Consider the following 16,495-nt stretch of genomic DNA (forward strand, 5'->3'; position numbering starts at 1 on the left):
AAAGGATATGCCCAGGGGCCCCTGGCCCTGGGCTGGGACCTGACTGCAAAAAATACTTATATCGAGGGATGGACTCAAGACCAAAGTTGTCCCCACTTCAAACGTCTGCTGCCCTGATCGACCCAAGGGAGCCCTACAAACTGACATCAGGAACCTGGATTGGTGAGTTTTCTTTCCCAGGGAAATGGCCAATGGATGTGCCCAGTGGCCCCTGGCCCTGGGCTACGACCTCACTGAAAAAATCCTTATATCGAAGGATGGACCCCAGACCGAAGTTGTCCCCACCTCAAACTTGTGCTGCCCTGATAGACCCAAGGGAGCCCTACAAACTGACATCAGGAACCTGGACTGGTGAGTTTTCTTTCCCAGGGAAAATGGCCAAAAGATGTGCCCCGGTGCCCCTGGCCCTGCGCTGGGACCTCACTGCAAAAAATCCTTATATCGAAGGATGGAGGCCAGACCAAAGTTGTCCCCACCTCAAATTTGTAATGCCCTGATAGACCCCAGGGAGCCCTACAAACTGACATCAGGAACCTGGACTGGTGAGTTTTCTTTCCCAGGGAAAATGGCCAAAGGATGTGCCAAGGGGCCCCCCACACTGGGCTGGGCCTGACTGCAAAAAATCCTTATATCGAAGGATGGACCCCACACCAAAGATGTCCCCATGTCATACTTGTGCTTCCCTGATAGACCCAAGGGACCCCCACAAACTGACTTCAGGAACCTGGACTGCTGAGTTTCCTTTCCCAGGGAAAATGGCCAAAGGATATGCCCAGGGGCCCCCCACACTTAGCTGGGCCTGACTGCAAAAAATCCATATATCGAAGGATCGTCCCCATACCAAAGTTGTCCCCACCTCGAACCTGTACTGCCCTGATAGACCCAAGGGAGCCCTACAAATTGACATCAGGAACCTGGACTGCTGAGTTTTCTTTCCCAGGGAAAATGGCCAAAGGATGTGCCCAGGGGACTCTGGCCCAGGGCAGGGACCTCACTGCAAAAAATCCTTATATCGAAGGATGGAGCCCAGACCGAAGTTGTCCCCACCTCAAACTTGTGCTGCCCTGATAGACCCAAGGGAGCCCTACAAACTGAGATAAGGAACCTGGTCTGCTGAGTTTTCTTTCCCAGGGAAAATGGCCAAAGGATGTGCCTAGGTGCCCCCGTCCATGGCTGGGACCTGACTGCAAAAAATCCTTATATCGAAGGATGGACCCCTGACCGAAGTTGTCCCCACCTCAAACTTGTGCTGCCCTGATAGACCCAAGGGAGCCCTACAAACTGACATCAGGAACCTGGACTGGTGTGCCGCGCTCCCGCCCCGGTTCCCTTTATCTCAGCCCCGGCTAGCTCTTGTGGGGCGAGGGCGGGCGATGGAGGCACCCTCCGCCGCTCCCAGCTGGGGTTTGGAGAGTGCCTTTGTGGGTTCCGGGCAGCGCTAGCAAGCCTCGCGGTGGTAAATGAAGAGCGGATCCTGCTGGGGGCTAAGTCCGAGTTTATTGTAGCCCAACGGGGCCAAATATCCTAGAACGGTGCCAGCCAACAGGAACAAGCACAAGGTGCTTGCACTGGCTTATAAACTGTAAGGGAGGGGTATCCAACGACCAATGGGGATAGGGATAGGGGGTGGCTCCGGGATGGGGGGATATGGTGGGGTCCAATGGGGGAAGGATATGGGGGGAGCCCCAGGTCCTCGCCCAATCACCCGGTGCCCTGAGTAGAAGCTTCTGGATGGATGGGAAGGGGCACCGAGTGATAGACAAGGCACCCAGGGGGGGTAAAATGCCTCTTTCAGGGTGATGGATAGATACTGGGAAGGCGGGAAGGGCGGACAAGGCGGGAAAACTGGGGATAAACCAAGTTGCACACGGGGGTACAAAGGAATAAACCAATACATAATACAGGGATAATAAAACATATACATAACGCAACTCCACACTGGTGACTTTTCTTTCCTAGGGAAAATGGCCAAAGGGTGTTCCCTGGGGCCTTGCACACTGGGCTGGGACCTGACTGCAAAAAATACTTATAACGAAGGATGGACTCCAGACCGAAGTTGTCCCCACCTCAAACTTGTGCTGCCCTGATAGACCCAAGGGAGCCCTACAAACTGACATCAGGAACCTGGACTGGTGATTTTTCTTGCCAAGGGAAAATGGCCAAAGTATGTGCCCAGGGGCCCCTGGCCCTATGCTGGGACCTCACTGAAAAAATCCTTATATCGAAGGATGGACCCCAGACCGAAGTTGTCCCCACATACAACCTGTGCTGTCCTGATAGTCCCAAGGGAGCCCTACAAACTGACATGAGGAACCTGGACTGGTGAGTTTTCTTTCCCAGGGAAAATGGCCAAAGGATGTGCCCAGGGGCCCCTGGCCCTCTGCTGGGACCTCACTGCAAAAAATCCTTATATCGAAGGATGGACCCCAGACCGAAGTTGTCCCCACATACAACCTGTGCTGTCCTGATAGTCCCAAGGGAGCCCTACAAACTGACATGAGGAACCTGGACTGGTGAGTTTTCTTTCCCAGGGAAAATGGCCAAAGGATATGCCCAGGGGCCCCTGGCCCTGGGCTGGGACCTCACTGCAAAAAATCCTTATATCAAAGGCTGGACCCCAGACCGAAGTTGTCCCCACATCAAACCTGTGCTGTCCTGATAGACCCAAAGGAGCCCTACAAACTGGCATCAGGAACCTGGACTGGTGAGTTTTCTTTCCCAGGGAAAATGGCCAAAAGATGTGCCCAGGTGCCCCTGGCCCTGGGCTGGGACCTCACTGCAAAAAATCCTTATATCGAAGGATGGAGGCCAGACCGAAGTTGTCCCCACCTCAAATTTGTAATGCCCTGATAGACCCAAATGAGCCCTACAAATTGACATCAGGAACCTGGACTGATGAGTTTTCTTTCCCAGGGAAAAGGGCCAAAGGATGTTCCCTGGGGCCTTGCACACTGGGCTGGGACCTGACTGCAAAAAATACTTATAACGAAGGATGGACTCCAGACCGAAGTTGTCCCCACCTCAAACTTGTGCTGCCCTGATAGACCCAAGGGAGCCCTACAAACTGACATCAGGAACCTCGACTGGTGATTTTTCTTGCCAAGGGAAAATGGCCAATGGATGTGCCCAGGGGCCGCTGGCCCTGGGCTGGGACCTGACTCCAAAAAATACTTATATCGAAGGATGGACCCCAGACCGAAGTTGTCCCCACATACAACCTGTGCTCTCCTGATAGACCCAAGGGAGCCCTACAAACTGACATGAGGAACCTGGACTGGTGAGTTTTCTTTCCCAGGGAAAATGGCCAAAGGATATGCCCAGGGGCCCCTGGCCCTGGGCTGGGACCTGACTGCAAAAAATACTTATATCGAGGGATGGACTCAAGACCAAAGTTGTCCCCACTTCAAACGTCTGCTGCCCTGATCGACCCAAGGGAGCCCTACAAACTGACATCAGGAACCTGGATTGGTGAGTTTTCTTTCCCAGGGAAATGGCCAATGGATGTGCCCAGTGGCCCCTGGCCCTGGGCTACGACCTCACTGCAAAAAATCCTTATATCAAAGGATGGAACCCAGACCTAAGTTATCCCCACCTCAAACTTGTGCTGCCCTGATAGACCCAAGGGAGCCCTACAAACTGACATCAGGAACCTGGACTGGTGAGTTTTCTTTCCCAGGGAAAATGGCCAAAGGATGTGCCCAGGGGCCCCTGGCCCTCTGCTGGGACCTCACTGCAAAAAATCCTTATATCGAAGGATGGACCCCAGACCGAAGTTGTCCCCACATACAACCTGTGCTGTCCTGATAGTCCCAAGGGAGCCCTACAAACTGACATGAGGAACCAGGACTGGTGTGTTTTCTTTCCCAGGGAAAATGGCCAAAGGATATGCCCAGGGGCCCCTGGCCCTCTGCTGGGACCTCACTGCAAAAAATCCTTATATCAAAAGCTGGACCCCAGACCGAAGTTGTCCCCACATACAACCTGTGCTGTCCTGATAGTCCCAAGGGAGCCCTACAAACTGACATCAGGAACCTGGACTGGTGAGTTTTCTTTCCCAGGGAAAATGGCCAAAAGATGTGCCCAGGGGACTCTGGCCCAGGGCAGGGACCTCACTGCAAAAAATCCTTATATCGAAGGATGGAGCCCAGACCGAAGTTGTCCCCACCTCAAACTTGTGCTGCCCTGATAGACCCCAGGGAGCCCTACAAACTGACATCAGGAACCTGGACTGGTGAGTTTTCTTGCCAAGGGAAATTGGCCAATGGATGTGCCCAGGGGCCCCTGGCCCTGGGCTGGGGCCTGACTTCCAAAAATACTTATATCGAAGGATGGACCCCAGACCGAAGTTGTCCCCACATCAAACCTGTGCTGTCCTGATAGACCCAAAGGAGCCCTACAAACTGGCATCAGGAACCTGGACTGGTGAGTTTTCTTTCCCAGGGAAAATGGCCAAAAGATGTGCCCAGGTGCCCCTGGCCCTGGGCTGGGACCTCACTGCAAAAAATCCTTATATCGAAGGATGGAGGCCAGACCGAAGTTGTCCCCACCTCAAATTTGTAATGCCCTGATAGACCCAAATGAGCCCTACAAATTGACATCAGGAACCTGGACTGATGAGTTTTCTTTCCCAGGGAAAAGGGCCAAAGGATGTTCCCTGGGGCCTTGCAAACTGGGCTGGGACCTGACTGCAAAAAATACTTATAACGAAGGATGGACTCCAGACCGAAGTTGTCCCCACCTCAAACTTGTGCTGCCCTGATAGACCCAAGGGAGCCCTACAAACTGACATCAGGAACCTGGACTGGTGAGTTTTCTTGCCAAGGGAAAATGGCCAATGGATGTGCCCAGGGGCCGCTGGCCCTGGGCTGGGACCTGACTCCAAAAAATACTTATATCGAAGGATGGACCCCAGACCGAAGTTGTCCCCACATACAACCTGTGCTCTCCTGATAGACCCAAGGGAGCCCTACAAACTGACATGAGGAACCTGGACTGGTGAGTTTTCTTTCCCAGGGAAAATGGCCAAAGGATATGCCCAGGGTCCCCTGGCCCTGGGCTGGGACCTGACTGCAAAAAATACTTATATCGAGGGATGGACTCAAGACCAAAGTTGTCCCCACTTCAAACGTCTGCTGCCCTGATCGACCCAAGGGAGCCCTACAAACTGACATCAGGAACCTGGATTGGTGAGTTTTCTTTCCCAGGGAAATGGCCAATGGATGTGCCCAGTGGCCCCTGGCCCTGGGCTACGACCTCACTGCAAAAAATCCTTATATCAAAGGATGGAACCCAGACCTAAGTTATCCCCACCTCAAACTTGTGCTGCCCTGATAGACCCAAGGGAGCCCTACAAACTGACATCAGGAACCTGGACTGGTGAGTTTTATTTCCCAGGGAAAATGGCCAAAGGATGTGCCCAGGGGCCCCTGGCCCTCTGCTGGGACCTCACTGCAAAAAATCCTTATATCGAAGGATGGACCCCAGACCGAAGTTGTCCCCACATACAACCTGTGCTGTCCTGATAGTCCCAAGGGAGCCCTACAAACTGACATGAGGAACCAGGACTGGTGTGTTTTCTTTCCCAGGGAAAATGGCCAAAGGATATGCCCAGGGGCCCCTGGCCCTCTGCTGGGACCTCACTGCAAAAAATCCTTATATCAAAAGATGGACCCCAGACCGAAGTTGTCCCCACATACAACCTGTGCTGTCCTGATAGTCCCAAGGGAGCCCTACAAACTGACATCAGGAACCTGGACTGGTGAGTTTTCTTTCCCAGGGAAAATGGCCAAAAGATGTGCCCAGGGGACTCTGGCCCAGGGCAGGGACCTCACTGCAAAAAATCCTTATATCGAAGGATGGAGCCCAGACCGAAGTTGTCCCCACATCAAACTTGTGCTGCCCTGATAGACCCAAGGGAGCCCTACAAACTGACATCAGGAACCTGGACTGGTGAGTTTTCTTGCCAAGGGAAATTGGCCAATGGATGTGCCCAGGGGCCCCTGGCCCTGGGCTGGGGCCTGACTTCCAAAAATACTTATATCCAAGGATGGACCCCAGACCAAAGTTGTCCCCACATACAACCTGTGCTCTCCTGATAGACCCAAGGGAGCCCTACAAACTGACATCAGGAACCTGGACTGGTGAGTTTTCTTTCCCAGGGAAAATGGCCAAAGGATATGCCCAGGGGCCCCTGGCCCTGGGCTGGGACCTGACTGCAAAAAATACTTATATCGAGGGATGGACTCAAGACCATAGTTGTCCCCACTTCAAACGTCTGCTGCCCTGATCGACCCAAGGGAGCCCTACAAACTGACATCAGGAACCTGGATTGGTGAGTTTTCTTTCCCAGGGAAATGGCCAATGAATGTGCCCAGTGGCCCCTGGCCCTGGGCTACGACCTCACTGCAAAAAATCCTTATATCAAAGGATGGAACCCAGACCTAAGTTATCCCCACCTCAAACTTGTGCTGCCCTGATAGACCCAAGGGAGCCCTACAAACTGACATCAGGAACCTGGACTGCTGAGTTTTCTTTCCCAGGGAAAAGGGACAAAAGTTGTGCCTAGTTGCCCCCAGCCATGGCTGGGACCTGACTGCAAAAAATCCTTATATCAAAGGATGGACCCCAGACCGAAGTTGTCCCCACCTCAAACTTGTGCTGCCCTGATAGACCCAAGGGAGCCCTACAAACTGACATCAGGAACCTGGACTGCTGAGTTTTCTTTCCCAGGGAAAATGGACAAAGTATGTGCCCAGGGGCCCCTGGCCCTTGGATGGAACCTCACTGCAAAAAATCCTTGTATCGAAGGATGGAACCCAGACCGAAGTTGTCCCCACCTCAAACTTGTGCTGCCCTGATAGACCCAAGGGAGCCCTACAAACTGACATCAGGAACCTGGACTGCTGAGTTTTCTTTCCCAGGGAAAATGGACAAAGTATGTGCCCAGGGGCCCCTGGCCCTTGGATGGAACCTCACTGCAAAAAATCCTTATATTGAAGGATGGACTCCAGACCGAAGTTGTCCCCATCAGAAACTTCTGCTGCCCTGATAGACCCAAGGCAGCCCTACAAACTGACTTCAGGAACCTGGACTGGTGAGTTTTCTTTCCCAGGGAAAAGAGACAGAGGATGTGCCCAGGGGCCCCTGGCCCTATGCTGGGACCTCACTGAAAAAATCCTTATATCGAAGGATGGACCCCACACCGAAGTTGTGCCCACCTCAACCTTGTGCTGCCTCGATAGTCCCAAGGGAGCTCTACAAACTGACATCAGGAACCTGGACTGCTGAGTTTTCTTTCCCAGGGAAAATGGCCAAAGGATGTGCCCAGGGGACTCTGGCCCAGGGCAGGGACCTCACTGCAAAAAATCCTTATATCGAAGGATGGAACCCAGACCGAAGTTGTCCCCACCTCAAACTTGTGCTGCCCTGATAGACCCAAGGGAGCCCTACAAACTGACATCAGGAACCTGGACTGGTGAGTTTTCTTTCCCAGGGAAAATGGCCAAAAGATGTGCCCCGGTGCCCCTGGCCCTGCGCTGGGACCTCACTGCAAAAAATCCTTATATCGAAGGATGGAGGCCAGACCAAAGTTGTCCCCACCTCAAATTTGTAATGCCCTGATAGACCCCAGGGAGCCCTACAAACTGACATCAGGAACCTGGACTGGTGAGTTTTCTTTCCCAGGGAAAATGGCCAAAGGATGTGCCAAGGGGCCCCCCACACTGGGCTGGGCCTGACTGCAAAAAATCCTTATATCGAAGGATGGACCCCACACCAAAGATGTCCCCATGTCATACTTGAGCTTCCCTGATAGACCCAAGGGACCCCCACAAACTGACTTCAGGAACCTGGACTGCTGAGTTTTCTTTCCCAGGGAAAATGGCCAAAGGATATGCCCAGGGGCCCCCCACACTTAGCTGGGCCTGACTGCAAAAAAGCCATATATCGAAGGATCGTCCCCATACCAAAGTTGTCCCCACCTCGAACCTGTACTGCCCTGATAGACCCAAGGGAGCCCTACAAATTGACATCAGGAACCTGGACTGCTGAGTTTTCTTTCCCAGGGAAAATGGCCAAAGGATGTGCCCAGGGGACTCTGGCCCAGGGCAGGGACCTCACTGCAAAAAATCCTTATATCGAAGGATGGAGCCCAGACCGAAGTTGTCCCCACCTCAAACTTGTGCTGCCCTGATAGACCCAAGGGAGCCCTACAAACTGACATAAGGAACCTGGTCTGCTGAGTTTTCTTTCCCAGGGAAAATGGCCAAAGGATGTGCCTAGGTGCCCCCGTCCATGGCTGGGACCTGACTGCAAAAAATCCTTATATCGAAAGATGGACCCCTGACCGAAGTTGTCCCCACCTCAAACTTGTGCTGCCCTGATAGACCCAAGGGAGCCCTACAAACTGACATCAGGAACCTGGACTGGTGACTTTTCTTTCCTAGGGAAAATGGCCAAAGGGTGTTCCCTGGGGCCTTGCACACTGGGCTGGGACCTGACTGCAAAAAATACTTATAACGAAGGATGGACTCCAGACCGAAGTTGTCCCCACCTCAAACTTGTGCTGCCCTGATAGACCCAAGGGAGCCCTACAAACTGACATCAGGAACCTGGACTGGTGAGTTTTCTTGCCAAGGGAAAATGGCCAATGGATGTGCCCAGGGGCCCCTGGCCCTGGGCTGGGACCTGACTCCAAAAAATACTTATATCGAAGGATGGACCCCAGACCGAAGTTGTCCCCACATACAACCTGTGCTGTCCTGATAGTCCCAAGGGAGCCCTACAAACTGACATCAGGAACCTGGACTGGTGACTTTTCTTTCCAAGGGAAAATGGCCAAAGTATGTGCTCAGGGGCCCCTGGCCCTGGGCTGGGCCCTGACTGCAAAAAATCCCTATATCGAAGGATGGACCCCAGACCGAAGTTGTCCCCACCTCAAACTTGTGCTGCCCTGATAGACCCAAGGGAGCCCTACAAACTGACATCAGGAACCTGGACTGGTGAGTTTTCTTGCCAAGGGAAAATGGCCAAAGGATGTGCCCAGGGGCCCCTGGCCCTGGGCTGGGACCTCACTGCAAAAAATCCTTATATCGAAGGATGGACCCCTGACCGAAGTTGTCCCCACATACAAGCTGTGCTGTCCTGATAGACCCAAGGGAGCCCTACAAACTGACATGAGGAACCTGAACTGGTGAGTTTTCTTTCCCAGGGAAAATGGCCAAAGGATATGCCCAGGGGCCCCTGGCCCTTTGGCTGGGACCTCACTGCAAAAAATCCTTATATCAGAGGCTGGACCCCAGACCGAAGTTGTCCCCACATCAAACCTGTGCTGTCCTGATAGACCCAAAAGAGCCCTACAAACTGACATCAGGAAACTGGTCTGGTGAGTTTTCTTTCCCAGGGAAAATGGCCAAAAGATGTGCCCAGGTGCCCCTCGCCCTGGGCTGGGACCTCACTGCAAAAAATCCTTATATCGAAGGATGGAGGCCAGACCAAAGTTGTCCCCACCTCAAATTTGTAATGCCCTGATTGACCCCAGGGAGCCCTACAAACTGACATCAGGAACCTGGACTGGTGAGTTTTCTTTCCCAGGGAAAATGGCCAAAGGATGTGCCAAGGGGCCCCCCACACTGGGCTGGGCCTGACTGCAAAAAATCCTTATATCGAAGGATGGACCCCACACCAAAGATGTCCCCATGTCATACTTGTGCTTCCCTGATAGACCCAAGGGACCCCCACAAACTGACTTCAGGAACCTGGACTGCTGAGTTTTCTTTCCCAGGGAAAATGGCCAAAGGATATGCCCAGGGGCCCCCCACACTTGGCTGGGCCTGACTGCAAAAAATCCATATATCGAAGGATCGTCCCCATACCAAAGTTGTCCCCACCTCGAACCTGTACTGCCCTGATAGACCCAAGGGAGCCCTACAAATTGACATCAGGAACCTGGACTGCTGAGTTTTCTTTCCCAGGGAAAATGGCCAAAGGATGTGCCTAGGTGCCCCCGTCCATGGCTGGGACCTGACTGCAAAAAATCCTTATATCGAAAGATGGACCCCTGACCGAAGTTGTCCCCACCTCAAACTTGTGCTGCCCTGATAGACCCAAGGGAGCCCTACAAACTGACATCAGGAACCTGGACTGGTGACTTTTCTTTCCAAGGGAAAATGGCCAAAGGTTGTTCCCTGGGGCCTTGCACACTGGGCTGGGACCTGACTGCAAAAAATACTTATAACGAAGGATGGACTCCAGACCGAAGTTGTCCCCACCTCAAACTTGTGCTGCCCTGATAGACCCAAGGGAGCCCTACAAACTGACATCAGGAACCTGGACTGGTGAGTTTTCTTGCCAAGGGAAAATGGCCAATGGATGTGCCCAGGGGCCCCTGGCCCTGGGCTGGGACCTCACTGCAAAAAATCCTTATATCAAAGGCTGGACCCCAGACCGAAGTTGTCCCCACATCAAACCTGTGCTGTCCTGATAGACCCAAAGGAGCCCTACAAACTGGCATCAGGAACCCGGACTGGTGAGTTTTCTTTCCCAGGGAAAATGGCCAAAAGATGTGCCCAGGTGCCCCTGGCCCTGGGCTGGGACCTCACTGCAAAAAATCCTTATATCGAAGGATGGAGGCCAGACCGAAGTTGTCCCCCCCTCAAATTTGTAATGCCCTGATAGACCCAAATGAGCCCTACAAATTGACATCAGGAACCTGGACTGATGAGTTTTCTTTCCCAGGGAAAAGGGCCAAAGGATGTTCCCTGGGGCCTTGCACACTGGGCTGGGACCTGACTGCAAAAAATACTTATAACGAAGGATGGACTCCAGACCGAAGTTGTCCCCACCTCAAACTTGTGCTGCCCTGATAGACCCAAGGGAGCCCTACAAACTGACATCAGGAACCTGGACTGGTGAGTTTTCTTGCCAAGGGAAAATGGCCAATGGATGTGCCCAGGGGCCCCTGGCCCTGGGCTGGGACCTGACTCCAAAAAATACTTATATCGAAGGATGGACCCCAGACCGAAGTTGTCCCCACATCAAACCTGTGCTGTCCTGATAGACCCAAAGGAGCCCTACAAACTGGCATCAGGAACCCGGACTGGTGAGTTTTCTTTCCCAGGGAAAATGGCCAAAAGATGTGCCCAGGTGCCCCTGGCCCTGGGCTGGGACCTCACTGCAAAAAATCCTTATATCGAAGGATGGAGGCCAGACCGAAGTTGTCCCCCCCTCAAATTTGTAATGCCCTGATAGACCCAAATGAGCCCTACAAATTGACATCAGGAACCTGGACTGATGAGTTTTCTTTCCCAGGGAAAAGGGCCAAAGGATGTTCCCTGGGGCCTTGCACACTGGGCTGGGACCTGACTGCAAAAAATACTTATAACGAAGGATGGACTCCAGACCGAAGTTGTCCCCACCTCAAACTTGTGCTGCCCTGATAGACCCAAGGGAGCCCTACAAACTGACATCAGGAACCTGGACTGGTGAGTTTTCTTGCCAAGGGAAAATGGCCAATGGATGTGCCCAGGGGCCCCTGGCCCTGGGCTGGGACCTGACTCCAAAAAATACTTATATCGAAGGATGGACCCCAGACCGAAGTTGTCCCCACATACAACCTGTGCTCTCCTGATAGACCCAAGGCAGCCCTACAAACTGACATGAGGAACATGGACTGGTGAGTTTTCTTTCCCAGGGAAAATGGCCAAAGGATATGCCCAGGGGCCCCTGGCCCTGGGCTGGGACCTGACTGCAAAAAATACTTATATCGAGGGATGGACTCAAGACCAAAGTTGTCCCCACTTCAAACGTCTGCTGCCCTGATCGACCCAAGGGAGCCCTACAAACTGACATCAGGAACCTGGATTGGTGAGTTTTCTTTCCCAGGGAAATGGCCAATGGATGTGCCCAGTGGCCCCTGGCCCTGGGCTACGACCTCACTGAAAAAATCCTTATATCGAAGGATGGACCCCAGACCGAAGTTGTCCCCACCTCAAACTTGTGCTGCCCTGATAGACCCAAGGGAGCCCTACAAACTGACATCAGGAACCTGGACTGGTGAGTTTTCTTTCCCAGGGAAAATGGCCAAAAGATGTGCCCCGGTGCCCCTGGCCCTGCGCTGGGACCTCACTGCAAAAAATCCTTATATCGAAGGATGGAGGCCAGACCAAAGTTGTCCCCACCTCAAATTTGTAATGCCCTGATAGACCCCAGGGAGCCCTACAAACTGACATCAGGAACCTGGACTGGTGAGTTTTCTTTCCCAGGGAAAATGGCCAAAGGATGTGCCAAGGGGCCCCCCACACTGGGCTGGGCCTGACTGCAAAAAATCCTTATATCGAAGGATGGACCCCACACCAAAGATGTCCCCATGTCATACTTGTGCTTCCCTGATAGACCCAAGGGACCCCCACAAACTGACTTCAGGAACCTGGACTGCTGAGTTTTCTTTCCCCGGGAAAATGGCCAAAGGATATGCCCAGGGGCCCCCCACACTTAGCTGGGCCTGACTGCAAAAAATCCATATATCGAAGGATCGTCCCCATACCAAAGTTGTCCCCACCTCGAACCTGTACTGCCCTGATAGACCCAAGGGAGCCCTACAAATTGACATCAGGAACCTGGACTGCTGAGTTTTCTTTCCCAGGGAAAATGGCCAAAGGATGTGCCCAGGGGACTCTGGCCCAGGGCAGGGACCTCACTGCAAAAAATCCTTATATCGAAGGATGGAGCCCAGACCGAAGTTGTCCCCACCTCAAACTTGTGCTGCCCTGATAGACCCAAGGGAGCCCTACAAACTGAGATAAGGAACCTGGTCTGCTGAGTTTTCTTTCCCAGGGAAAATGGCCAAAGGATGTGCCTAGGTGCCCCCGTCCATGGCTGGGACCTGACTGCAAAAAATCCTTATATCGAAGGATGGACCCCTGACCGAAGTTGTCCCCACCTCAAACTTGTGCTGCCCTGATAGACCCAAGGGAGCCCTACAAACTGACATCAGGAACCTGGACTGGTGTGCCGCGCTCCCGCCCCGGTTCCCTTTATCTCAGCCCCGGCTAGCTCTTGTGGGGCGAGGGCGGGCGATGGAGGCACCCTCCGCCGCTCCCAGCTGGGGTTTGGAGAGTGCCTTTGTGGGTTCCGGGCAGCGCTAGCAAGCCTCGCGGTGGTAAATGAAGAGCGGATCCTGCTGGGGGCTAAGTCCGAGTTTATTGTAGCCCAACGGGGCCAAATATCCTAGAACGGTGCCAGCCAACAGGAACAAGCACAAGGTGCTTGCACTGGCTTATAAACTGTAAGGGAGGGGTATCCAACGACCAATGGGGATAGGGATAGGGGGTGGCTCCGGGATGGGGGGATATGGTGGGGTCCAATGGGGGAAGGATATGGGGGGAGCCCCAGGTCCTCGCCCAATCACCCGGTGCCCTGAGTAGAAGCTTCTGGATGGATGGGAAGGGGCACCGAGTGATAGACAAGGCACCCAGGGGGGGTAAAATGCCTCTTTCAGGGTGATGGATAGATACTGGGAAGGCGGGAAGGGCGGACAAGGCGGGAAAACTGGGGATAAACCAAGTTGCACACGGGGGTACAAAGGAATAAACCAATACATAATACAGGGATAATAAAACATATACATAACGCAACTCCACACTGGTGACTTTTCTTTCCTAGGGAAAATGGCCAAAGGATATGCCCAGGGGCCTTGCACACTGGGCTGGGACCTGACTGCAAAAAATACTTATAACGAAGGATGGACTCCAGACCGAAGTTGTCCCCACCTCAAACTTGTGCTGCCCTGCTAGACCCAAGGGAGCCCTACAAACTGACATCAGGAACCTGGACTGGTGAGTTTTCTTGCCAAGGGAAAATGGCCAATGGATGTGCCCAGGGGCCCCTGGCCCTGGGCTGGGACCTGACTCCAAAAAATACTTATATCGAAGGATGGACCCCAGACCGAAGTTGTCCCCACATACAACCTGTGCTGTCCTGATAGTCCCAAGGGAGCCCTACAAACTGACATCAGGAACCTGGACTGGTGAGTTTTCTTTCCCAGGGAAAATGGCCAAAGGATATGCCCAGGGGCCCCTGGCCCTGGGATGGTACCTCACTGCAAAAAATCCTTATATCAAAGGCTGGACCCCAGACCGAAGTTGTCCCCACATCAAACCTGTGCTGTCCTGATAGACCCAAAGGAGCCCTACAAACTGGCATCAGGAACCTGGACTGGTGAGTTTTCTTTCCCAGGGAAAATGGCCAAAAGATGTGCCCAGGTGCCCCTGGCCCTGGGCTGGGACCTCACTGCAAAAAATCCTTATATCGAAGGATGGAGGCCAGACCGAAGTTGTCCCCACCTCAAATTTGTAATGCCCTGATAGACCCAAATGAGCCCTACAAATTGACATCAGGAACCTGGACTGATGAGTTTTCTTTCCCAGGGAAAAGGGCCAAAGGATGTTCCCTGGGGCCTTGCACACTGGGCTGGGACCTGACTGCAAAAAATACTTATAACGAAGGATGGACTCCAGACCGAAGTTGTCCCCACCTCAAACTTGTGCTGCCCTGATAGACCCAAGGGAGCCCTACAAACTGACATCAGGAACCTGGACTGGTGAGTTTTCTTGCCAAGGGAAATTGGCCAATGGATGTGCCCAGGGGCCCCTGGCCCTGGGCTGGGGCCTGACTTCCAAAAATACTTATATCGAAGGATGGACCCCAGACCAAAGTTGTCCCCACATACAACCTGTGCTCTCCTGATAGACCCAAGGGAGCCCTACAAACTGACATGAGGAACCTGGACTGGTGAGTTTTCTTTCCCAGGGAAAATGGCCAAAGGATATGCCCAGGGGCCCCTGGCCCTGGGCTGGGACCTGACTGCAAAAAATACTTATATCGAGGGATGGACTCAAGACCATAGTTGTCCCCACTTCAAACGTCTGCTGCCCTGATCGACCCAAGGGAGCCCTACAAACTGACATCAGGAACCTGGATTGGTGAGTTTTCTTTCCCAGGGAAATGGCCAATGGATGTGCCCAGTGGCCCCTGGCCCTGGGCTACGACCTCACTGCAAAAAATCCTTATATCAAAGGATGGAACCCAGACCTAAGTTATCCCCACCTCAAACTTGTGCTGCCCTGATAGACCCAAGGGAGCCCTACAAACTGACATCAGGAACCTGGACTGCTGAGTTTTCTTTCCCAGGGAAAAGGGACAAAAGTCGTGCCTAGTTGCCCCCAGCCATGGCTGGGACCTGACTGCAAAAAATCCTTATATCAAAGGATGGACCCCAGACCGAAGTTGTCCCCACCTCAAACTTGTGCTGCCCTGATAGACCCAAGGGAGCCCTACAAACTGACATCAGGAACCTGGACTGCTGAGTTTTCTTTCCCAGGGAAAATGGACAAAGTATGTGCCCAGGGGCCCCTGGCCCTTGGATGGAACCTCACTGCAAAAAATCCTTGTATCGAAGGATGGAACCCAGACCGAAGTTGTCCCCACCTCAAACTTGTGCTGCCCTGATAGACCCAAGGGAGCCCTACAAACTGACATCAGGAACCTGGACTGCTGAGTTTTCTTTCCCAGGGAAAATGGACAAAGTATGTGCCCAGGGGCCCCTGGCCCTTGGATGGAACCTCACTGCAAAAAATCCTTATATTGAAGGATGGACTCCAGACCGAAGTTGTCCCCATCTGAAACTTCTGCTGCCCTGATAGACCCAAGGCAGCCCTACAAACTGACTTCAGGAACCTGGACTGGTGAGTTTTCTTTCCCAGGGAAAAGAGACAGAGGATGTGCCCAGGGGCCCCTGGCCCTATGCTGGGACCTCACTGAAAAAATCCTTATATCGAAGGATGGACCCCACACCGAAGTTGTGCCCACCTCATCCTTGTGCTGCCTCGATAGTCCCAAGGGAGCTCTACAAACTGACATCAGGAACCTGGACTGCTGAGTTTTCTTTCCCAGGGAAAATGGCCAAAGGATGTGCCCAGGGGACTCTGGCCCAGGGCAGGGACCTCACTGCAAAAAATCCTTATATCGAAGGATGGAACCCAGACCGAAGTTGTCCCCACCTCAAACTTGTGCTGCCCTGATAGACCCAAGGGAGCCCTACAAACTGACATCAGGAACCTGGACTGGTGAGTTTTCTTTCCCAGGGAAAATGGCCAAAGGATGTGCCTAGGTGCCCCCGTCCATGGCTGGGACCTGACTGCAAAAAATCCTTATATCGAAAGATGGACCCCTGACCGAAGTTGTCCCCACCTCAAACTTGTGCTGCCCTGATAGACCCAAGGGAGCCCTACAAACTGACATCAGGAACCTGGACTGGTGACTTTTCTTTCCAAGGGAAAATGGCCAAAGGTTGTTCCCTGGGGCCTTGCACACTGGGCTGGGACCTGACTGCAAAAAATCCTTATATCAAAGGCTGGACCCCAGACCGAAGTTGTCCCCACATCAAACCTGTGCTGTCCTGATAGACCCAAAGGAGCCCTACAAACTGGCATCAGGAACC

The sequence above is a fragment of the Lonchura striata genome, chromosome W, assembly GCF_050655825.1.
Source record: "Lonchura striata isolate lonStrDom1 chromosome W, ASM5065582v1, whole genome shotgun sequence".
NCBI lineage: Eukaryota > Metazoa > Chordata > Aves > Passeriformes > Estrildidae > Lonchura > Lonchura striata.